The sequence below is a fragment of the Rhinatrema bivittatum genome, chromosome 7 (genome assembly GCF_901001135.1).
Source record: "Rhinatrema bivittatum chromosome 7, aRhiBiv1.1, whole genome shotgun sequence".
Classification (NCBI taxonomy): domain Eukaryota; kingdom Metazoa; phylum Chordata; class Amphibia; order Gymnophiona; family Rhinatrematidae; genus Rhinatrema; species Rhinatrema bivittatum.
In genome coordinates, this window is record NC_042621.1 from 173,569,674 (window position 1) to 173,594,110 (window position 24,437).

General features: G+C 45.5%; 1 protein-coding gene and 1 long non-coding RNA gene across 2 annotated transcripts in view; one reads left to right on the forward strand and one right to left on the reverse strand.

Moving 5' to 3' along the window:
- Positions 1 to 8,613, forward strand: part of LOC115095588 — a 202,576-nt gene extending 193,963 nt beyond the window's left edge. Inside the window, exon 3 of the long non-coding RNA XR_003857824.1 lies at positions 8,465 to 8,613. This is a non-coding gene — a long non-coding RNA (uncharacterized LOC115095588). The remainder of the gene's footprint in view (positions 1 to 8,464) is intronic.
- LRMDA (leucine rich melanocyte differentiation associated) overlaps positions 1 to 24,437 on the reverse strand; it is a 2,937,053-nt gene that overhangs the window by 358,171 nt on the left and 2,554,445 nt on the right. The gene's annotated exons all lie outside the window — the stretch shown is intronic.

The following is a 24,437-nucleotide window of genomic DNA, read 5'->3' on the forward strand; positions in this document are numbered from 1 at the left end:
CATTGATCAAAGTATTCCATTCTATATTGCTATTTAAACCAAAGGGTTCTTCCGATTTTAATTTGTAGATCCATTGCTGTTCTTTTTTATACAAAATCTTTTCACGATTCCCACCTCTACTGTCTACTAGAACGTGATCAATTGCGAACCATCGTAAATCCTGAAGTGGATGCTTAGCTGATATACAATGAGCCACTATTGGTGCTGTTTCTTTTTTATTTCTAATACAGCTTTTATGTTCTCCTATACGTAGCCGCAATGAGCGTGCGGTTTGTCCAACATAGATCTTGTCACAAGGACATTTAATTATATATACAACATGCGTGGTCTGACAATTGGTAAATGTTCGTAATTTATATGTAATGTTAGTGGCTGTACATTTAAACATCTTCAATTCCAATGTCTGATTGCATATTTTGCAATGGCCACATTTATGATGTCCATGCAATAATGATCCGTCAATAGTTGTATTCTTATTGCTTTGAATTGAAGGTAAGTTTCTATTAGCCAATAAGACATTTGGTTGAAGTCATCAGAAATTGTTGGAACTTGGAAGTCGGGATACGAGAGGCTAATTTGCCCCTTTTGAACAGGTTACTGTCTGTATTCTGTCGGGCGGCACCATTGAATACCACTGCAGTTGTCTTTGAGCAGAAGAACAGAAGCCGGCAGGCTCTAAATTCAAGTTAAAACAAAAAAAAAAATTTTCAACTACTGCAGTTGTTTGGTTACAACATTAGAAGCCCGTCAGGCTCTGATTGATTTATAATATTGGAAATCAAAAGTTGTTTATCCGGAAGCCTATTAGGCTCTGACTGAGTCACAATATTAGAAATTAAAAGTCTTAAAGTTACATTTTTAAAAAATATATTTTCAATAAATTCGGAATAAAATTGAGGCAGTAGACCAGTGATTGTACCAACTCGGCTTTGCAATCATTTAATCACTGTTTGTTAACAAAATGATTGAGCCGGTGCTGAGGTCTACTCCTTTCCATTAAAATTTCATTAAATTATATAGATGTTTAAGCAATGTAAAAAATTCCACAAATTTTAAATAATTATTTTGTTTGAGATAGCAACTCCTAGAAGTAGGTAACTTTATGGGTGCCCACATACTAATAACTAGGTGAATCTTGGTGTTTTGATATTATACTAGTTATATTCCCTTAATTTTGTTTGAGGATGGTAGGAAGACTGCCTGCGGGCACTCGATCTCGAGGGCTTGTTGTCCGCCCTAAAAGATGAATTGGCAGCCCAAGAGATCCCCACATAATTGAAGGACCTCATCGCTTTAGTTGGGTGGATTGACCACTGCCTCTGGGAATGGCACCGGGAGGTAAAACCTAGCAGATGACTGGCCCTGGAACCTCCTCATTCCATGAGCCCCAGATCAAGAGTATGTTCAACGGCTTTTCTGCCGAAAGATGAACCTATGCAAGTAAACCGCGGTCGCCTTACTCCCGAGGAATGCCTCTGAAGACGGAAGTCTGATCTCTGTCTTTACTGTGGAGGTTCCGGACACCTTATCCAGACCTGTCCGGTGCAACCGGGAAACTCCAAACCTAAGCCCAGCAGGGGTCCCGAGCTTGGGCACTACGGTCACCGGCCCTCAACTCCTGTTGCCTGTCTCCCTCCTTAGGGAGGCACACTCATTCTCCACAACCGCCCTCATGGATACTGGGGCTGGTGGAAATTTCATTCTTGAAGAACTAGTTACTAGGGATGTGCAGACCAAAAGTTTAAGTTCATAAGTCCATAACTCGAAAGGGGGTCCCATTTGCGGTCAATATGGACATATGGAGAATTCCATAAGTTGAGTCTATGTCCATATGTGCAAATAAAAATTTAAACCCCTCACCCGCCTTAATCCCCCCCCCCAAGACTTACCAAAACTCCCTGGTGGTCCAGCGGGGTCAGGACGCCATTCCTGAACTCCTTTGCAAGGAGCACGTGACGTCGGCGTCATGTCGGAGTGACGCGGCGTCACGTGATTCCCCTCGGGTTCGCTCCCGGACCCCTCGTTGGGCTCAAACTGGAACTTTTGGCCAGCTTGGGGGGGCCTCCTGACCCCCCCAAGCTGGCCAAAAGTGCCTTTTGGGCCCAACGAGGGTTCCGGGAGCAAACCCGAGGGGAATCACGTGACATCGGCGCCACATCGGAGTGACGCGGCGTCACGTGATTCCCCACGCGTCCGCTCCCGGACCCTCACGGAACTTTTGGCCAGCTTTGGTAAGTCTTGGGGGGGGGGATTAAGGAGGGTGAGGGGTTTAAATTTTTATTTAGATCAACAATCGCGATTTCCAACGTATTCAACATAGCTATGTTGAATAAGTTGGAAATCCGATCGTTTAAGCCTCATCTTTTTTTTAAGTTAAAAAAAAAAATAAGTTGCGTTTTCCATTTAAGTTCAAAACGAATGCACACCCCTACTAGTTACCCTACTTCAAGTTCCGACTCAAGCCCTTGAAGTACCATTACAAATTGCCTCCATCCATGGAGAACCTTTACCTGATCATGTCACCCATCACACTCTACCCATCCAACTGACCGTGGGTACTCTCCACAAGGAAGAGATAACTCTTCTGATTCTCAAGCGCTCAGTAAACCCTATTGTCCTCGGTCTACTATGCCTACAGTTGCACTCCCCACATTTCAATTGGGAGTCGCTCCAACTCACCCAGTGGTAGACCCGGTGCCAGACTCACTGCCTACAGCAGGTTTCCCCATCTGTTCCAGTGCTAACATCCACGCCCCTTCTAGGGCTACTGACACCCTACGCTGACTACCAAGACATCTTCTCCAACCAACAAGCCGGCGTTTTACCTCCTCTCCAGACGTTCAACTTCCCTATCGAACTACTACCCAGCAGTACACCTCCCAAAGGCAGAACCTACCCACTCTCACTTCCAGAGACCCAAACTATGCTCGCATATAGGAAAGAAAACCTAGCCAAGGGATTTATTAGACCCTCAACATCCCCGGTTGGCGCCAGGTTCTTTTTCATGAAGAAGAAAGATGGCACCTTAAGACCGAATATTGATTACCGAGGTCTGAACGCCATTACCCGCAAGGACCGGTACCCAGTCCCACTCATCAGCGAACTGTTTTATCGGCTCCAGTGTGGCTCGAATCTTTACCAAGCTGGACCTACATTGGGCCTATAATTTAGTCTGCATACAACCCAAGGATATAAGGAAAACCGCGTTTAATACGCGGGATGGACACTACGAGCATGTAGTAATGGCCTTTGGGCTTTGCAACACCCCTGTCATCTTCCAGAGGATGATGAATGAGATCTTCCGAGACCTCCTATACTCCTTCTTCGTAGTCTATTTAGATGATATCTTGATCTTTTCCAAAGATGTGGACTCCTATTGCTCACATGTCCAGACTGTACTTCAGCGACTCAGGAACCACCATCTCTACGCCAAACTTGAAAAATGCCTATTTGAGTAGTCCAGTCTCCTGTTCCTGGGCTACATCATTTCCCGCCAAGGATTCACCATGGACCCAGACAAACTCCAAGGTATCCATGACTGGCCTCAGCTGGTGGGTCTGCGGGCCTTACAAAGGATTCATGAACTATTTCCGTCACTTTATCGCAGACTACTCTACGCTGGCAGCTCCACAGACCACCATGATTAAGAAGAGATGTGACCTCGAGGAGTGGAGTCCCAAAGCCCAATCCACCTTCCAGGCACTTAAAGAGGCCCTTCGTACCGGACCATGTCTCCACCATCCAGATCCAAACCGCCCCTTCATTGTTGAAGTTGACGCATCTGCCATTGGCACCGGGGTGGTCCTCAGTCAATACTCCTCCAAGGGAGTTCTTGTTCCATGTTCTTTTTACTCCCATAAGTTCTCACCTACAGAACGCAACTACACTATAGGGGATCGCGAACTCCTAGCCGTGAAGTGGATCTCCAAGAGTGGCGCCCCTGGCTCAAGGGGGCCCAACATACGTTTACCATTTACACTGATCATAAAAACGTGGAACACATGAAACAGGCCCACTGGGCTCTCTTCTTCGCATGTTTTAACTTTGAGCTACGTTATCACCCGGCTGAGAAGAATCTCCGTGTCCACGCACTCTCACACTCAGTAGAGCCAGAGGATACTCCCAAAACACCAGCTCACATCATTGACCCTGCTTGTATTCCCTTGCAGTTACCACCACTGTGCCAGCTGGCAAGACGGTGGAGCCTCGCCGCATCTCCGAGAGAGAATACTTCATTGGGCCCATGATTTCCATTTCGCCGGCCATCCCAGCCAGACCCGAACACTCGAGATGCTCAGCAGACATTACTGGTGGGCAACCATGGTGAAGGATTCCCGAGACTACGTGGACTCTTGTCCTGTCTGTGCGCAACAAAAGCCCCCCACTGGACATCTGTGGGGGCTTCTACAGCCTCTCCCGGCATCCACAGAACTCTGGACCAGTCTCTTGATGAACTTCATTGTGGGGTTGCCCCCTTCCAAGGGACACACCGTAATCTGGGTCATTATTGATTGCTTCTCTAAAATGGCTCATTTTGTGCCTTTACCTGGCCTACCATTGCCCCTTGAACTCACCTGACATTTTCTGCATCACGTCTTCCGTCTCTACGGATTGCCGCAGGAGATTGTATCAGGCCCTCAGTTCGCTGCAAAGTATTGGATATCCCTTTGCAACAAATTCAATATCACCCTAAACCTGACCTCCACCTATCATCTGCAGGCCAACGGCCAGGCCGAAAGGACAAACCACTCCTTGAAGACCTTTGGTTCTACGTCAATGGATAGCTGGAAAACTGGGTCAACCTTCTCCCTTGGGTGGAATTGTCACATAATACCCACATTGCATCTGCCACAGGGACATCTCCATTTGCAGTAGTCTTCGGACGGCAGCCCCGCCTGCCTCTACCAATTCCTCTCAATGTGCCTTCTCCTGCTACACAAGCCATTGCTCAAACCATCCGCCGTTTATGGAATCAAGTCAAGGAACATATGTACCAAGCTGCCGACTGGGCCAAGCGAGTAACAGACACTCACCATTGGGCCACCCCAGATTTCTTTCCCGGGCAGAAGGCCTGGCTCAGTACACGGAATATCCGCCTACGACTACCCTCACAACGATTAGCCCCTAAGTACATAGGGCCATTCTCTGTCTTATGCCAGGTGGGCGCAGTGACCTACTAATTGAAACTGCTCCGAACCTCGGAATTCACAACACATTCCAATGTGTACTTGCTCAAACCACTGGTCGTGAAGACCACCAAAGCCCATGCAACTTGCCACGGAACCTGAAGCCACCCTCCAAGTGTGTGAGGTCTTGGATGTCTGCCGCCATAGAGGGTGCTGGGAATACCTCCTGGCATGGAAAGGCTTCGGTCTGGAGGAGAACTCATGGGATCCATCCCTCCACATTCTCGATAAAGACCTCCTCTGCACTTTTCATCACCAGCATCCAGAGAAGTCCAGACCAGTAAGGGGGAGGCCTAGAAGGGGGGTACTGTTGCGCATCCCGGCCACGCTGATGCCGTGATCGGGCCTGCTCACCTCGTGCTCCCTTCCTCCAGCTCTGGGCGCTCCTCCCTCGCATCTGCTGCCAGCTTGCGGTGTCCCCGGCGAATCCCCTGAATGCCATCTCCCTCACGGGGCTCCGTGTCCTCAGCCCCACCCCTAGGCACGCGCGCGGCCCGTGCTCCCATATTTAAAGGGCCCAGGGTGGGATCTTTGGGCCGGACGCCGCCTGATGACATCACCTGAGCTCATTACTTAAGGCAAGGGTCTTGCCCCAGAACCTCGCCTTGGCAAACGGGCCGTCTCATCGTTGAAAAGCTAGTTGCCATCCTGTGTTCAGCGTTCCTTGTTCCTTGCCTGTTCCAGTGCACCTGCGTTCCTGTCCAGTACTGTTCCTGTGTCTTCCAATTCTCCTGCGTTCCTGTGTTCCTCTGTCTTCCAGTGCTCCTGTGTTCCCGTGGTCCTTCTGTGCTTCAGCATCCATCCCCGTTCCTGTTCCACTTCCCAGGTAGTACCCTTCAGACTCATACTCGGTACTGACCTCGGCTTGCCTCTCACTACGTTTGGACTGACTCACGGTATTGACCTCTGCTTGCCTCTGACCATGTTTGGACCGCTGCCTGGAACTGACCTCTGCCTGCTACTGACCATTCTCGGACTGATTCCTGGAACTGACCTTTGCTTTGGCTGACCATCCTCAGACAATACCCTGGCTTTGACCCTTGCGCTCCACATGGACACTCTCTTTGCTACTCCCATGGCCACCAGGCCTGCCTGCTCTGACATCATCCACGGCCTTCTACCAGCTAGACCACTAGGCCCTGCCTATCCTGACTGGAGGACCTTCAGTTCCTGCTCCGTTCCAGTGGTCTCTGGACCTCTGTTCCGGTCTAGCTCAACTGTTCTCCAGTAGCCACGCACCCTTGCTCTTAGTTGGCACACCTCTCCGTTACCTCTCCGGGAGATCCTCCGAGGCCCACCTAAGCCGAGGCGGTCTGGATACCCAAGGGCTCAACCTGCGGAAACCACGGACTGTTATTGGTGAAGCTCCAGCTAGCCTCTATCTCCTCGTGTGCTCCACCTCCTGGCAGCAGGCGCCTTCTGGGAACCCTCAGGGGGGCGTACCAATCCTGCGCCAGGCCAAGGGTCCACCTCCAGTGCAACAAACCACTTAGATCTATAACCCTATAACCCAATTGTATAGGCGGTATATAAGAATTTTAAAATAAATAAATATATGCCACTTCATAGCCGGATACATCAGCATTTATCCGGATAAGTACAAACTTGTACAGATTCTAGTTTTTACATATGCAAACATTTGTGCGTGCATGTATACTCATATTTTATAATCTTTCTGTGCTGGTTATAACATACAATAGTAACTTTTGCATGCACGCATGTGCACGTGTAAATGGGCATACGCAAGCAGTTTTCAAAGTTACCCTGTTAGCTGTTATGCTGTGGTGAGAGAGATATATATAACTGTGGGTCAATTGAGTCTTAGCCATTGGGATCAAAGAGAGCAGGAAAAAAGACCACAGCTGGGAAGAGTCTCAGGCTACAGAGAGCGGGATATGTGGTTGTAGCTTAGCAAGAGAAGTAGGATTTTGTGGGGAGGGGGAGGAGTATATGGGCAAGAAATTGGTGGGAAAAGGCACAAAGATATTGAATGAGGTCAAGAACAGGAAATAGTTGATGGAAGGAAAGCATGCAGCAGTATAAAAGTGTCAAAAACTAAAGGAAAAACAGAAGATACTATTCTATCAGTTATCCCGTTGTCCCCTCCCCTGTTTATTGTAATTTTCCTCCTTTTTGTTAAAATGTAAACCGATATAATGTGTATTTTAATGTCGGTATAAAAAACCTGTTAAATAAATAGATAAATAAATAAATAATATATGGTTTGAGAGCCTCTAGTTCTCAATGGTCATAAATTGGTAAGATTTAATGATTATGCATGAGATAGATTTAAGGAGGGCTCTGAAAGGAGAAGGGTCACCTGAAACAAGTGCAGCACCTCTTCTCTCTCCCGGTGCAGAATTCTTAAGTAAGGCCTGTATCGGGTAGTGGAGCGGTAGCGATCCCCCAATAGATAGCGCCTATGGCTGAGACCATATCAGCTAGAGGCTAGCTATGGCTCTGCCAGTGGGTGGTTGTGGCTGAGCTTGCTTCCTTATTGAGTGCCTGCCATGTGAGAAATAGAGGGAAGCAGAAGCAAGGTGTTAGTTGCAGTCTCAGCCACAGATGGGAGACTACAAACATGCAACCCCAATTAGGGCTGTGTAGGAGAACTATGAATATTTAGGGCTAGATAAACTCCAGATCCTGAAAGAGCGGAAGCAATTTTCAAAGGTTTTATATATGTATAAATATAACATTCTATCTTAGCAATTTTCAAAAGTCATTTACATGAGTAAAGTACACTTATGCAAGTAAATGCTATGGACAATTCAATAGCATATGTTGTAGCAATTTTCAAAAAACCATTTATTCAAATAAAGTGCATGTAAATGCTTTTTAAAATCAGGCCCACTGTTCCTTAGCATTTAAGAGGAGGTATTTTTTCTTTTAGTTTGTTAGCTGAAGAGAGCTGCACTGCTTGGTAGGAATTACCTGTGCATGAGACCTCAGTCAGAGTTTGAAGGACTGTTTCTTTACATTTAAAGGAAAAAAAAAAGGGATTCTCCCTGTTAAAAAGGATTCTCTGAGCTAATGAGGGTGCCTAGGTCTGATACTTACACTTGGGTGAGGAAAACATATGTATGTATGTATAGAATTGCTAGTTTCATGTTGGAATATACTTAAAATTGGCAATGCTGTTTTATCCTGAATAACCAAGGAGGAGCATTGCAGTTGGGGCTCTGAAATTTAAAGCTGTCTAGAGGTGGGAAGTTAAATGTTTTCTTTATTTTTTCCTAGTTTGGGTTTTCTTATGTTATCCGATGTTTGTTCCCTAGAAATGATATTTCACGTTGAGCAAGTGCACTTCAGTTGTCTCCAGTTGAAGTCTGAGTGAAGTCTGCAGTGGAGAACCACCTGGGAAGGAGAGACCGTATTGTGCCTCCTATTGACAACGGAAGGATCCAAAGGAAAGAGAGAGAGTGACTAAGAGACTAGACATATGACAGCATGTGAGTCCGCTTTGAAAATCAGGTGTATGTGGTAGGGATGTGAATCGTTTTAGGACGATTAAAATTATCGTCCGATAATTTTAATATCGTCTTAAACCGTTATGGAACACAATACAATAGAGATTCTAACGATTTATCGTTATAAATCGTTAGAATCGTGAGCCGGCACACTAAAACCCCCTAAAATCCACCCCCGACCCTTTAAATTAAATCCCCCACCCTCCCGAACCCCCCCCCAATGACTTAAATAACCTGCGGGTCCAGCGGCGGTCCGGAACGGCAGCGGTCCGGAACGGGCTCCTGCTACTGAATCTTGTTGTCTTCAGCCGGCGCCATTTTCCAAAATGGCGCCGAAAAATGGCGGCGGCCATAGACGAACACGATTGGACGGCAGGAGGTCCTTCTGGACCCCCGCTGGACTTTTGGCAAGTCTTGTGGGGGTCAGGAGGCCCCCCCCAAGCTGGCCAAAAGTTCCTGGAGGTCCAGCGGGGGTCAGGGAGCGATTTCCCGCCGCGAATCGTTTTCGTACGGAAAATGGCGCCGGCAGGAGATCGACTGCAGGAGGTCGTTCAGCGAGGGTTCCTGGCGCCTCGCTGAACGACCTCCTGCAGTCGATCTCCTGCCGGCGCCATTTTCCGTACGAAAATGATTCACGGCGGGAAATCGCTCCCTGACCCCCGCTGGACCTCCAGGAACTTTTGGCCAGCTTGGGGGGGCCTCCTGACCCCCACAAGACTTGCCAAAAGTCCAGCGGGGGTCCGGAAGGACCTCCTGCCGTCCAATCGTGTTCGTCTATGGCCGCCGCCATTTTTCGGCGCCATTTTGGAAAATGGCGCCGGCTGAAGACAACAAGATTCAGTAGCAGGAGCCCGTTCCGGACCGCTGCCGTTCCGGACCGCCGCTGGACCCGCAGGTTATTTAAGTCATTTGGGGGGGGTTCGGGAGGGTGGGGGATTTAATTTAAAGGGTCGGGGGTGGGTTTTAGGGGGTTTTAATGTGCCGGTTTTGCGATTTTACGTTTTTTTGATTTTTCACGATTTTTCACGATTTTTCACGATATTTTACCCCCCCAAACGGCAACAATACGATTCCCTCCCCCTCCCAGCCGAAATCGATCGTTAAGACGATCGAGGACACGATTCACATCCCTAGTATGTGGTACCCTGTGTGTGCTGTACGCACACACATTTTCACTAGCTTGGGAGCAGGTGTAAATGTGTACGCATGCATTTATGCACATACTTTTGAAAACTGAAAGTAAGCACATAACTGGTATTCTTGCTTCCAGCTTCACCCCCCCCCCCCCCCCCCCCCCCGCTGGATGTCTCTTTCAAGTTCATGAAAAAGTACACTCAGAATCACTTTAGTGGCTATTACATGCATAACCCTGGGGCGATTTTCAAAAAGCCTGTTTATACACATAACAACATTTGATACATGTGAATGCTTTGGGAAATCAGGCCACAGTTACTATTTGTATGTACAAGTGCAAAATTAATGTAATAAAATATTTCATAAAGACAGTCCAGAGAACTTATTGTTACGGCTGTGGCTGCTGTGCTACCGCCTCACCACCAGGGGTCCCTCTAGTGCTGGCTTTCCTGACAGGCCCAGTCCATCTCCTATGTCCACTCTATGCTCTGGGTGTGCCCTCTTAACCCTGCCTGACAGTTGCCTCGGTGCTTCGGCATCGAGCTCACCTGGGCTCCCTGCTCTAGCCTGCCTTGCGCGGCCTTCGGGCCTATCCTTGCCTTGCCTTGCGTGGCCTTCGGGCCTATCCTTGCCTTGCCTTGCGTGGCCTTCGGGCCTATCCTTGCCTTGCCTTGCCTTGCGCGGCCTTCGGGCCTATCCTTGCCTTGCCTTGCCTTGCGCGGCCTTCGGGCCTATCCTTGCCTTGCCTTGCCTTGCGTGGCCTTCGGGCCTATCCTTGCCTTGCCTTGCCTTGCGCGGCCTTCGGGCCTATCCTTGCCTTGCCTTGCCTTGCGTGGCCTTCGGGCCTTTCCTTTCCTTGCCTTGCCTTGTGCGGCCTTTTGGCCTTCTTCCTTGATTTCCATACCTGGCCTACGGGCCTTCCGTGGGTGTGTGTGTGGCCTACGGGCCTTCTGACCTGCCTTGCCCCGCTATTGGTGTGTGGCCTACGGGCCTTCCGTGTGTGTGTGTGTGGCCTACGGGCCTTCTGACCTGCCTTGCCCCGCTATTGGTGTGTGGCCTACGGGCCTTCCGTGTGTGTGTGTGTGGCCTACGGGCCTTCTGACCTGCCTTGCCCCGCTATTGGTGTGTGGCCTACGGGCCTTCTGACCTGCCTTGCCCCGCTATTGGTGTGTGGCCTACGGGCCTTCCGTGTGTGTGTGTGTGTGTGGCCTACGGGCCTTCTGACCTGCCCTGCCCTGCTTACTGTGCCCTGACCCAGCCTGGACCCAGACACTGCTGACTGCCGCCTGCCCTGACCCAGCCTGTACTTGACACTGCCACTTGCCGCCTGCCCTGACCCAGCCTGTACTTAGACACTGCCATTTGCCGCCTGCCCTGACCCAGCCTGAACCCAGACTCTGATTCTTGCTGCCTGCCCTGACCCAGCCTGGTACCTGACTCTGTTCGAGCTTCCTGTCTCTCTCCACCTGGAGCCACCCTGCTGGGTGGTGTGCACGACTCCTGTCCGGAGCCCAAGCGTAACACTTATGCTTTTATCATCAAGGACAGAAAAAGGGGCATGGCATTTTAATTCAAAAAGAAATGGAAATTTCAAGGATTGCTTCATGCCAGTGAAATGGGTGTTTTTTAAGTAGTGAGAAAGGAGGGTTTCATTTTTCATCTTGTGATGGGTAAGGCATAAAGAGAAGGTAAAGCAACTGCTAGCAGTTTTCGATGTAGTAGAGATACTAACACCCAAAGATTCAACAGGTGGAATAATCTAGCTGAATTTGGAGCTTGACTTCACTACTGTTAACTTTAAAAAAAAAAAAAGAAAAATTCAAAAGCCATGCAGGTTTTCACCAAGCAGTTTATCACATTATTTTGCTCCCTCAAAAGTTTGCGCAACTAAAAATTGGTGGTGCTCTTTTCCAGTTTTAAAATGCCTTCTTAAACAATATTTCCCTTACAAGCCAAAGGTATTCACTAAAATGAGTTAATGTATGATCATACACTGTGTTATCATACAGTAATGCTTATATTTAATACACTTTAACAATTTAATTTTAACACGGATTAATGTGAAAAAATGTTCTGTCACATGCAAATTTATGCAAATCAAGTCATTAATATTAAAATGATTTATTGTAAATTGCATTTTTTAACTGGATTTGCATTAACCTACCAACTAGTGCTAAAACTTTAATACATTGCATATGTTTGGAACTGATCCCTGTTAGTTCTTGAAGCAAATTGGATTAGCCTTTGTTATTTTAAACCTGCAGTGTAAACCAGGTTATTACTGGGTTTCTGTCAATTTGATATCCAGAATAAAACCAGTCTTGGGATCTGAAGGAGTGACGTGCATTGGCAGAAGTCTGACACACACATTACATTTACATTTGTGAGGGAGGATCCTTGGGATTTAACAGGTACGCCTTACGAACTGGGATAACATCATTCATGAGCTGCATTAATTTGAGTAAGGCACTGATATAAATTGTACCTACAGGATGCACAACACTGATCTCCATAAGAGACTATCAGGGTTTCACAAGCAGCCTGTTGAGCAATGTGCAAAGTTTTATTAGCAGAGTTCAAATTTGTACACTAAAAGCCAATATAATGCAAATAATATTGGGATTATTTTTGTGCACACAAGGTTTTGCTGTGTGCACAGGGTTTATGACTGTGTGTGCATGCATGTGACTGGAACTACACAGCTTAGAGGGAACAGTGCTGCTAAGGTAACATTTTTTTGCTCTTTCATTGTCAACTTGTCCCCAGCTCTCATGAAAGTGCTATGGATCATGGGTCGTTCTGATATGTACTGGGCACCCTTTAGAGCCAAGGCAGAAAGCATCAGAGAACAGATAGGAATAAAGCTACTGCCTTCTGGCTAGGAAACAGAGGACTGAGATGGGGTCAAATCATATCTGCCATCTTTCAGAACTGGTACAGAATTGCTGCAGCCAGACACTATCATCATCCATTGAGATGGGAATGATATGGTCTTTTTTTTTTTTTTTAATTTATTCTTTATTAATTTTTTCAATGATTACATCATGAAAACATTTACAAATATGTATCCCAATATTTTAGGCAATTATACATAAACCAAACCATAATATTTACTATTGTTGTACATATGCCATAATTGGGGAAGATTATAATAATAATTTTAAAGGAAACAATATCTATTATTTATCCCAAAATCTTCTTGGGACTCATTTTAGGTACTGAACATAATAGAGACAGGAGTTATTTCTATTTTTATTTAAGAACCCTTTACCTCTAAAGTTCCAATTTCAGATAAAGATTGAGTTTTATCCAACAGGAATGTCTCTAGGTGTACTGGATCCACAAACCCAAATTTCTTCCCTTTATAGGTTACATAACATAAACATGGAAATTTTAAAAAGAAAGTAGCCCCAATAGCCATCACTCGATGTTTCAATGCAAGGAAGGTTTTCCTCCTTACTTGTGTGGATCTGGCTACATCAGGGAAGATTTGGATCTTGGATCCACAGAAAGAGACATCCCTGTTAAGAAAGAATTTTCTGAATAGCTTGTCTTTGTCCTGCTCTGAAACAAAAGCTATAAAAAGGGTTGCCCTATTCTGGATTATGTCCAGGGATTCCTCCAAGAAGGTTGATATACCTAAACTTGGATGTTCCCCTGTTCCATCCTCCAGAATATTCTTCTCCCCTTTTTTCCTGAAGTAATATATTTTAGATAAAATAGGAAATTCTTCCTCTTTATACAATAAGACCTCTCTCATAAATTTCTTAAACATTTCTAGTGGGGACAAGAGTCGAGTTATTGGAAAATTCACAATTCTCAAATTATTTAACCTTGACAAATTTTCCATGCGTTCTAGTTTTCTATGGATATTTAAACTATCTCTTATAAACGTACTCTCTGTTACTTGTACCACTTGAATTTTTTCTTTCATATCACTTATATCTTTTTCACATTTTAATACTTTCAATCCTTGTTCCCTAATTTCTTCAGTATTCGCATTAATCACAGCAGACAATGACCTATTCATAGCAACAACATTGTTATCTAGTTTGGAAACTATTCTCCATATATCCAATAAGGTAACATTGTCTGGAGGGGTATCCAAGACAGTGCTACCTATAGGAACTGGTAAGGGTTCAACATTTAATACTTTAAGTAAAGGCTTCTCTACCCCTTGGTTTCCTGCTTGGGTCACCAAGCTTACTTCCAAGGGATTTAGTCCTACCAGTTCACTCGCCAATTCAAGTTGTGGACTCTTTCTTAGCTGAGGTGGTAAAGCGGGTCCTTCTCCAGGACTCAGGGAAACCAAGGATGAGTTTCCCGAAAGATCCTCGATTTGATCAGCCCTTTGTCGAATGACATGCTGATCCATTGGGCCGGTGCGCTGTTGTAGCACTGGAGATGATGTTAAAATCTTGGCCTTTCTTTTCTTCCCCATCCACAAGGAGAGAAACGACTAAGGTCAAGTTCCTGGCCAAACTCCCAAACTCTCCCGGACGAAGTCGGACTAAGCCGCGCGCCCCTTCGGCGTGCGCGGCTTAGGTGATGCGCCGCGGCACGTAGAGTTCTAAAATCCGTAGCCACGCCCCCTCCTGACGTCAGCGAGCGCGTTCGTCTAGGCCCAGCTGTCGGTGATACCGGGACTCTCCCTGGACGGCGAATCTCTCGAGTTCCGCCGCAGCTGAAATCAAATCAGGTACAAAGTCTCTGGCAGCGGGTAGCTCGGGGAGAGATGGCTCACAGCCCACTCCTTCTCCTCTCACTCCCCGAGTCTGAAGCGCGCCACGGAGAGTTTTAAAATCCGTAGCCACGCCCCCTCCTGACGTCAGCGAGCGCGTTCGTCTAGGCCCAGCTGTCGGTGATACCGGGACTCTCCCTGGACGGCGAATCTCTCGAGTTCCGCCGCAGCTGAAATCAAATCAGGTACAAAGTCTCTGGCAGCGGGTAGCTTGGGGAGAGATGGCTCACAGCCCACTCCTTCTCCTCTCACTCCCCGAGTCTGAAGCGCGCCACGGAGAGTTTTAAAATCCATAGCCACGCCCCCTCCTGACGTCAGCGAGCGCGTTCATCTAGGCCCAGCTGTCGGTGATACCGGGACTCTCCCTGGACGGCGAATCTCTCGAGTTCCGCCGCAGCTGAAATCAAATCAGGTACAAAGTCTCTGGCAGCGGGTAGCTCGGGGAGAGATGGCTCACAGCCCACTCCTTCTCCTCTCACTCCCCGAGTCTGAAGCGCGCCACGGAGAGTTTTAAAATCCGTAGCCACGCCCCCTCCTGACGTCAGCGAGCGCGTTCGTCTAGGCCCAGCTGTCGGTGATACCGGGACTCTCCCTGGATGGCGAATCTCTCGAGTTCCGCCGCAGCTGAAATCAAATCAGGTACAAAGTCTCTGGCAGCGGGTAGCTCGGGGAGAGATGGCTCACAGCCCACTTCTTCTCCTCTCACTCCCCCGGAATGATATGGTCTTGGTCAAAAATATAGACTTCATTAATAACTTCAAGAGGGACTTGACATTTATCAAGTCCCTCTGGCCAGCAGCAGTATTGGTTTAGTCTCACATTATCCCTAGGTTAGTGTGGAAGGGGGTAATTTCAATCAAGGGAAAACAAAAAATCAGACAGAAACTGAACAAGGAGGTGGGGGCTCATGGGTCCGTGCTATAGGGAGAAATGCAATTTTACACGAGGATATATCTGCTAGCTGCACAGGCTTATACAGGTCCAATGGGGTTCACCTATCAGATGTGGCATGGATCTCTTTATCTTCTACTTGTAGACAGCCACAGAAGCATTAGTGGTGGGGAGTAGGGACCAAGTAAGGTGTTACTGTTCCCTACTATGGTAGGTCCTCACAAGCACTTGGGGCAAGTTTGATGGTGTTGCGTGTCCCGGCCATGGCAGGCCCGGGTCCGGTAATTGGCCCTTCCTCTTTGGCAGCGGTAGGCAGTCTCCTATGCACTCGTGCTCCTACCATGTTCTCAGGTACCTCCGGCAGCTCCCCGGTCTCCTCTGGTCCCAGTCAGGTCTTCCCATGTGTGCGGAGGGGAGATGCCGCCACCATGTAGTTCCAGTCACTTTGCCTTAGGCATGTGCGCCTTTCCAGACTTTGAAGGGGCCGCGGTGGGAAACCATCCCGCGGCCCTGGATGATGACATCACCAGGCCCTGCTATTTAAGGCAGGCCCAGCCATCCGGACTTTGCCTTGGTAACAGGTTTCCACGCTTCCTGTCGTGTACTTAGTTGTTACTCCTTCGTGTTCCTGTTCCTGCTCCTGTGCTTGTTCTGTTCCAGTCCTGCGTTCCTGTTCCTGACCACGCTTTTGACAGATTCCTGGCTTTGACCCTCACTTGTTCCTGATCATGCTTTGGACAGATTCCTGGCTTTAACCCTCGCTTGTTCCTGAGCACGCTTTGGACTAACCCCTGGCTTTGACCCTCACTTGTTCCTGACCATGCTTTGGATGGATTCCTGGCTTTGACCCTCGCTTGTTCCTGGCCATGCTTGGATGGTTTCTCTGGCTCTCACCATTGTTTGCATCTGACCTTCTCTCCAGCCGCTTGCCCTGACTTCAGCTTACATCTGACCTTGTCTTCAGCTGCCTGCCCTGACTCCAGCTTGAACCTGACCTTGCCTCCAGCTATCTACTTGGACTTGGCCTTTCTTAGGCTCTTGCCAACATACAAGACCAGACTTAATCTGTTCCTGTTCTCTAGCCTGCTTCTGCCTGTCCGTGCTTCTGGATCCAGGCCCTGTCTTGAGTTCAGCTACTTTGGACCCTGTGTCTCCATTGCTTCCTGCTTCCCTGCCTTGAACATCCTTCATGGAATCAACCACGCAGAGGCCCGCCTAAGATCAGCCGGCCCAGGAACCCAAGGGCTCAACCTGCGGGGAACGAGGGCTGGTATTGGCGAAGCACTAGTCAGATTCTGCTTCTCATTCTGTGGTGACCTGTGGGGGCTTCCCTACGGGTAGAGTCAACTCCACCTCAAGCCAAGGGTCTACCTCTGCAACAAAAGGGGGCACCAAGTAAAACGTGGTGGGGCATTGTCACAGTCTAGGCATTAGTGGAAGACTCTCACTAGCATATAGGGAGAGGTTTGGCAGTACAAGGGGGGCCCAGGCACCGAAAAAGAAGGGGCACCTGGGTCAAGAGTGTCATTTGTGGCAAATGGTCAACCCATTAAATAGGTGGGGGCTGTAGAATAGTCAGTTAAGGGAAGCCTGGTATAAAAGGACCCAACACCAACATAGGGATGGTTTGGTAGGCATAAAGGAGGACTGGTAAAAATAAGTAACAGTGTGGCACAGGCCAGGATAGATGGCTAGTCTGGGGAGGTCAAATGGAAGCCAGGGCAAAGAAATGAGTGAGGTCTGCAAGGGTGGCAGGGGTAGAAGAGATGGCGGTACACTACACAGAGCAGCAGTCACCATGACTCAGCTTGGAGAAGAGACAGCTGAGGGGGGATATGATAGATGTCTTTAAGATCATGAGAGGTCTTGAACGAGTAGATGTGACTCGGTTATTTTCACTTTCGAATAATAGAAGGACTAGGAGGCATTCCATGAAGTTAGCAAGTAGCACATTTAAGACTAATCGGAGAAAATTCTTTTTCACTCAACGCACAATAAAGCTCTGGAATTTGTTGCCAGAGAATGTGGTTAGTGTAGTTAGTGTAGCTGGGTTCAAAAAAGGTTTGGATAAGTTCTTGGAGGAGAAGTCCATTAATGGCTATTAATCAATTTTACTTAGGGAATAGCCACTGCTATTAATTGCATCAGTAGCATGGGATCTTCTTAGTGTTTGGGTAATTGCCAGGTTCTTGTGGCCTGGTTTTGGCCTCTGTTGGAAACAGGATGCTGGGTTGATGGACCCTTGGTCTGACCCAGCATAGCAATTTCTTATGTTCTTAAAGTCTACTAAAGGGGTAAGATATTTCATTTTATTTTTTTTGGATTTGTATATGTATAAGAATATCCCTTAATGTTTATATAGCATTGTAGGAAATATCCCAATTCTAGCTACTAAGATGGACCCTTTGATGTCAGTAAAAATGGACATTGGTCTATTTGGTCTATGCACAGCTAAGTGCACAGAAAATAGACAGGGCCTGTTCCACCATGAGCAGCCAAATGCAGGACTGTGTATGTGCTAAACCCAAAGGATTTATTAGCCTTGCTAGCCGAACTAGTACAAAATGGAGCGAAAAGAAACATCAGCACAAATGGTCTGGTGTGGGAATCAGACCTGCAATAATACTGAGGCCTCTTTTTAATAACTCCTAATGTCAATCTGGGATCATAGTTTATCAGAGCTCTGTCAAATGTGAACAACTGTCATTGAACCTAGAGATGAGCCAAAGGACTGGTAAAAAGTGCGGGAAGGTTTACAAATTAAAAGCCTAAATTATGCATTCACCTGACTATGCATGAGCTGATGAATTATGCATAAGGAAGCCCTTGAAAAATAGCAAGGTGCCAGGACTCAAGGTCAGCCAATCGAGATCCATCTGAACAGAAGGAGGCGATCCATCTGAATGTTGTGGCTTTCCACCCCTGTTTGCCCCTGTGCATCCTAGGTCCAGATGACTTGCAGAGACTAGGTCTAAGAAACTTGAGAGTTGAACAGTCTGTCACTTTGGTGGCCTTAACTGACCCTTCTGCATCTGTGCTGGAGACTAGTGAAGGGAGGGACTTCCCAACCAGCCCAAGAACATAAGCTACTGCCAACCGTATGGTAAGAACCTGGGCTCTGTTTCCTACCCCATGGGTTAGTAAGGTAGAGCTTATTAGCGTTCAAAGTAAGTCTCAGCTAAAGATAGGTGAGACCAGCAGAAATTAATGGTAATTGGATAAGTACTGGACATCAAATAAGTTTTTGTAACTATTGCTTATCACCTGTGTCCCCTATTGCCTGTATATATCTCGAATCAAAATGTCAGGAATATTTTTTTGTTTGGCAGTTTGGCTAATTTTCTAACAATCGGGCCGATACAGTAAAGTCCGTGGGAGAGCGGGCGAACACTTGCTATCCCAGTGCGTGCACAGGCCACTCTCCTGTGCACGCGATTCACTATGCAAATTAGGCCCGGCAGTAAAAACAGGCAAAAGGAGGCGCTAGGGACACTAGCGCGTCCCTAGCGCCTCCTTTTGGACCGGAGCGGCAGCTGTCAGCGGGTTTGACAGCTGATGCTCAATTTTGCCGGCGGCGGTTCTCGAGCCCGCTGACAGCCACAGGTTTAGAAACCGAACGCCGCCAAAATTGAGTGTCCGGTTTTCAACCCGCAAGCAGCGGGCCGACTTCAAATTTTATTTTATTTATTTATTTTTTTTTTACTTTTGGTAACTTTTGGGACCTCCGACTTAATATTGCCATGATATTAAGTCAAAGAGTGCACAGAAAAGCAGTTTTTACTGCTTTTCTGTGCCCTTTCCCGGTGCCCAAAGAAATTAGCGCCTACTTTTGGGTAGGCGCTAATTTCTGAAAGCAAAATGTGCGGCTTGGCTGCACATTTTGTTTTCTGAATCGCGCGGGAATACCTATTACCTAATAGGGCCATCAACATGAATTTGCATGTTGCGGGCGCTATTAGGTTCGGGGGTTGGATGTGTATTTTCGGCCCCTTACTGAATAAGGGGTAACACTAGCACATTGAAAATGCGCGTCCAATACAGGGTTAATAGTGTGCTCCGTCAGAGCGCACTGTACTGTATCGGCCCGAATGAGCAGGAGGGTCATTGGTAAATAGTAGGTACATACATAAAGGGAGATGGGGTTAGAAATCAAAGTTCTCCCTACAGCATTTTCCTTACCTTCTAATAAATTATGACAGCTTTTTTTTCTACCAGGAGTAAAACATTTCTGATTTATTTTTACATTTCTTTTTTTTCTCCTTTGACTACTATGGAGTTGGGCTGGGTAATATGTTCTTCAGAATGTAAAAATGAGGCAGTGTGGTCAGTGAAGAGTGGGCAAGCATTTTTGGCATTTTGCTCTTTGTTCAAGCTGACATCGCCATGGGAACATGCAGAGCCTTCTTTGTCTGCCCAACTCCAGTTGATATTAACATCAGGAAGGTAACTGTGCTTTTAGAGTTATTACTTTGAAGATATCAGATGGATTCTTGAGCTGGAAGTGGTATCTAGCAAATGTTATTGCATAACTTAAGATAAAACATGAAAGCACATAATATGAGAAATACACTGAAGAAAAGTAAAGGAAGTGAACAGCACAAAAGAAGGGAGGATACTAAAGTTACAAGTCATGACACAAAGTAATTAACATGTCCCAGGATGATAGGCAACTCTTTCCATCCCTTCTAGGGAAGATAAAATGCAAAGATAATTCTTGGCCCCTTGTCTGAGTAGAAAAAGTTTTCTGCTGTCAGGTTTTTTTTTTTCCAAGATGATTATATAAAAAAAGAGGCAATGAGGATTATGCATCTTGCACACAAGGTAATAACATATTATTTGATTTCAACTGTAGTGGTGGGTGGAGTCCAAAATTCCATATAATGGGATTTATTTGGTTTTCCTGAAATACTCAGGGCCTATGAATGGTCCTAACACAGGATGTAAACTCTTTTATTAACCAAAGTCAAGGAATAACTTTTTACCAGAAACTGTACTAACTCCTTAAATTGGGAGACCTGAGCTCTAAGTACATGATATGTGTCAACAAAAAAAAATTAATTCATTTATACTCTTGTAAGGTTGTGAACAGTTTACTCTGTATAAGAATGCTGTTACAATCATCATAAATGCAAAAGTCACAGCTATTTGTGGTAGAAATAGCAAACACACAATTGTTATGCAAGTAAGGAAAATAGACAATATTATTAATATTGGATCTAAAAGCCCTTTGGCAGAATCATACAAGTCATTGTGATGACTGGTGTGATGCCAGTTTTATGAGGAGATGCAAGGTTAACTCGTAAGTTTTCCAGCTCATCAACCTGCATACTATACAGACTATTAATGATTTCATTTTCTTTTATGTGCAAACATACTGTTTTACTATATATTGAATGGTGAGTATTATATTTGAAGCAACTTGAATCTGAAATTTACTTTAAAGGAAGATAACACCCCATGCTGAAATGTCAATTTGTTCTTTTACCCAGTAACACAAAATGATTATTTCACAGCCATAATTAGATCTAAAATGTAAATGAACATTAGTGCAACCTCATTCATTATGACTTGATTTAGACTAATTGCTATTTTTGGAATATTGCCAGCTTCAGCTTTAGTGAATAGTGCCTAATGCACAGACATTATTATCTGGGTGACTGAATGCCAGAAATAATGAGCTGGCATTCAGACTTTGGTAAATCAGGACCTATATTTCAATCTAGAAACAATTTTGAATTATTGCTGAAGATAAGGTGTAAATGTATGAGGGGACTTTATCCATGTTTCACCCATGAATCATAAATGAAAAAAAAAAATTACAGTCTAAATTGCACTTAAAAGGAATAAAGTCATTTTATGTCATGCATGATTTATCAAAATGATCTCATTTTTAAGGATACTGGGGTGTATCCTGATTAATAACATTAGCAAGGATGATACATGGCCTCTTTAATGGTAACACTGAATGCACTGACACAACCTCTACTTCTTCTATAGGAGTTGAAGGTAAAAATATACTCTGGAATAATTAATGCAGAAATTGTACTGCTCTAGGAAACTCCCTGCCAAGCATAGTTTGCTATGGTTTAACTTTTAACGGAACTGTTTAGAAAAATTATTTGGCTCCCAGCAAACCCTCAGTTTCATGTCCTTTAATATTCATGAAGCAACAAATATTTGCATTTACCGCTTATTGATTTACTTTTCAAGTAGATTGCTGTCATTTGGCATGTTTCAGCATTTTATTTTGTTGTTAACCAATTGTTGGCCACATGGTTTTGATCCTGAAAGGCTCCTATTAAGAATGCAATATATACACATTTGCTGACATCTGGCGTACATGAGGCCTGAATTTAACATTGCATTGATTGTGAGTGGTACTGTGCTAATAGGATAAACAGTTCACTCAGGGTGTAGAACAGCTAAGAAGTTGTATCCAATGTAGTTCAAAAGCAACATTTAAGTCAATCAGTTTTCAATTTAATGTGAAACTTTTAATTGGCACAGTAAACTGCAGTCTTTAAAACTATGGAAGGGGGAGTGTACATTACCTTTCAAGGCTATCAGCCCCCTTCCACTCATGACTTATCTTCAATATCCTCTTCACATTTGGTTTTAATATCCTAAATGCATTTTGGAAAGCCTACTCCAGTCTGCCTTGACTAATTTCCTTTTGGGCTGACAGATCAGAGGCCTTCCATTCACTATTCCATTTAGGCTTGTGAAGTTTTTCTCATAATCCTACTGCTTGCCCACAATTAATCTTTCCAGTTTTCACATTATTAACACTACCACCCACATACAGAGGATGCTTGAGTCTGCCTGGACATTAGCACCCTCGCAAAAGAATCCAAATTGTCAGTCATGGGCCAGTCAAAACGTTGCCTGCTGTCAACATCAGAGGTTTTCATCCTCTCCTACCCAGTGATCAAACATTTTTCTTCAGAAGATTAATTCAAAGTCCCCTCCCATTTTTTCCCATATCCTCTTTCTCTTTTAGATTTACTCAAGGATCTAACTTCTATGTGAAAAAGGAAGCAGTGGATAATTAAAAAAAAAAAAAAAAAAAGCTTTTCAAAACAAAAGTTAGGAAAAAGTAAATTTAAAGAAAAGCTGTTATCACCCTTTTTCTCCATTTGAAAACTTCAGAGCACCCTGGATTAGGCCTGGTTTGAAATGCTTTTATTTTGATCAGAAGCACAAGAACAATGCAATGACTGATTCTAAGAATTTAGATTGCTTAATATTACTGTAAGATACAGTATACGAATGCCAGTGCACTTGTGCACTATCCTTTCAGTTTATGAAATCTTCAAGGCATATCTTTTAAAGTCAAATAGCAAGAATAAATAAAGGGGAAGACAGAAAGTGAAAGTATCTCCAGCACCACTAAATAAAATCCACATGAAAATATTTTGGCCAAGGAATATGTTTCTCTATGGACATTTTTTAAAGAAATACTCTCAACAGTTATATACAGTACAAATGTCTAGGTTACTTATTATTTTTCAGCATTGTCAGGAAAAAACATAATTTTAAGAAAGTACAGTAACTACCTCATACCCTTTCAGGAAGCAAAATGAGAGATCTGACATTGTCTTAGGAGTCGACTTTTCCTTAGTCTGTGTCTATGGCATTAGGTTCTTCATGAGAAAATGAAATATTTAGGAGATTAAAGACAGAGTATGCGTAAAGGTTAGGGAGACCATTCACATAGTTTAATGTAAGATTTTCTGTATTCAGAGGGGCCGATGCAATAAAAAGCGCGGAAAGCGGCGCTGCAAAGTCAGCGCCCACTTTCTTAACGTGCGCATGGCGCCTGCAAGGGGGGCGCCATGCTATATTGTAATTAGGGGGGTCGCATTAATAAGGAGGCGCTAGGGTTGCTTGAGTGACCTTAGCGCCTCCTTGTTAACGTGACCCCACGGTTACCGGCATTGTGCCGGTTATGAATACCGACGCCGATAAACTCGGCGTCAATTTTCATGACTGCAGTCCGCCAGTTATGGAAACAGACACAGAGTTTATTGGCGTCAGTTTTCATAATGCAGCCGACCGGTTATGAAAACCGACACCAAGAATATCGGCTTCGGTCTTCAATGCGAGTGGCTGAGTTTTCCTTTCTTTTTTTTTTTTTTAACTTTTAAAAAGGTACAGAAAAGCAGTTTTTCTGCTGGAGGTGCCGGTACAGCGGCCATTTGCTGCTGTGTTCCAGGGGAGTGTGTGCTGGCAGTCAGCCAGAACGCGCAAATTGCTTCTGCTCCAGAGGAGCAGCAACTTCAAAACAAAAAAAAACACCCGAAGGTAGGAAACATTTAGGGGTGCAGAGGAGAGGGGAAAGTGAAGGGAGGTTAGGGTAGGTGGTAGGGAAGTTCTCTCCCAGTCCGCTCCTTAATTGGAGCAGACTGGGAGGGAAGTGAGGAAGGCCAATGATGCGTCACCACGTGAATTTTGCTAAACTATGCCCCCCCCCCTTGCGTGCGCCGCCCCCAATTTTATAACATGCGCGCACCATTTACTAAAGGGTTTCTCCCATTTTGTGTCTATGGGAAAAATGCTTAGTAAATAGGGCCCAAAGTTGGAAATCTTTAGACCCTAGTACAAACCCCCTGTATAACACTCATTCTGCAACTAGTGCTTGGATTCTGAGGTCCTGATGTATTTAGACAGGAATAAAACATGTGCGCTGAGCCTCAGGGCACATCTTCTTTACTCATATGCTAATAAGCAAGAGTTAATTCCCAGTGCATTAAACAAATGGTATGCTAATGCAAATGGAGTTTTAAAAAGTGCGCTTACCCAAAAATATGCTCATAAAAATATGCTTAGCATTGAATTTTAAAAGCCCGGTGCGTGCCAAAACCAGGAGATATGCGCACACGTCCGACCAGTGCACACCAAACGGATTTTACAAGCTGCCAGAATACGCACATAAATACTGCTGCGTGCACAAATAAAAAGCTTCTGAAGCAGGGCAGGGCATAGGCATGGGCATTCCAGGATTTTACCATGAAA